We start from the raw sequence: 1,386 nt of genomic DNA on the forward strand, positions 1-1,386 counted from the left end.
AGAGATGGCTTGTTGAGAAATCCCGTGACTTAAGGTGGACGTCTCCCCTGTGTGCGGAGCTCTCCTGAGCTTGGGGCACAGTGGAGGACTCTCTTTCCTTAGCAGGGCTTTCTCTTTTCTACCCTATCTGGGGAGTCCTAACCCCCACACCCGAGGAATCTGTCTTTGGCAGGAAGTACACATTCAACATCCTGAAGTGTATTCTCCATGCAAATGAAGTTTCCCTAGAACCTTACACCTCAGGCAAAGAATCTTCACTTTGTTATCTTACATGACCATCATCAGGCAATTATAAGAACAGACACCAATATTCCAGGAGGGTATCTGTCCTTGAACAAGTATGTCTTACAGGTTAGAAATATTTTTGCTTTAGAGTTCTCTTAAGCACAGTAATTTTAAACTTTTGAACATAGTGTTCCCCATCACGTTCCCACCTTGAGTTATATTCTCAGTCAAATCCTTGACCTGTGGTAGGTACCTGTTCATATTGGGATTTAATGACCACCAGCTTAATGGCATCCAGATGGGAATCTATGTATCTAATTAAGGCATTTAGGATTCTCTGATTAAGGGAATCAGCAGGAGGAGTGCTTAGAGTGTTGCAATGGCCAACAGCGGATGTCATCAGCCAGGAAGAACCTAAACCTGAGATCAGGAACCAAATGCTGGCCCTGTCTTGTTTTTGATTTTGTTTTTTTCCTGGAGTACAGCCCAACCATCTCTAATAATTCCTGAGTGTTTTGCACAGAAAGGACAATTTTCTTTTAAAGCTACACAGTCACCTCCTTGTTCTGATTAGAGCAATTTGAATATTCTTCAGGCTGCAAAATTTCTTCAGCTAATGAAACCACCTGCTGATAGTTCTTGATCTAGTTGGTTTTAACTGGTAGGTATTTTGATAATAAGGGAGCCCGGAGGCCAGCTTGAGACCTGGCATACCAATAGGCACTAGAGGTAGCCATTTGTCCCTTTTGCCAGGGAGTTTCCAGTCTATTGTTGAAAACAAGGGGTGACATGTTCTCTTCTGTAACTGCTCCTCAGGTGAAATTAGGATGTCCTTTGGGGGCCCTTTTGACTGTTAGTCAAAGGCTGAGAGGAGATCCATGTGATGGGGCTTTCATCAGAATCATCTGCTTTCCTGACCTAGATGAAGAGACTGGGAGCAATCATGTCAACTGGATCCCTGGCTCCTATCAGCTCTTAGCAAGTCCAGTCTCTCCAGTTTCCTAGGACTCCCTGAGACTAGTGTAGTGTAGATCATTTTTAGAGCAGTTTGTAGCCTGATGCCAATTCCTGCATGGTACCTGTCAGCTGAATAGAAATGTGCCAGGACAGATACAGACTGGGATGGAAGTTAAAGGTAAGAAACTTACATGACAATCTACC

Source organism: Mastomys coucha, unplaced genomic scaffold (assembly GCF_008632895.1).
Source record: "Mastomys coucha isolate ucsf_1 unplaced genomic scaffold, UCSF_Mcou_1 pScaffold4, whole genome shotgun sequence".
Taxonomy (NCBI): domain Eukaryota; kingdom Metazoa; phylum Chordata; class Mammalia; order Rodentia; family Muridae; genus Mastomys; species Mastomys coucha.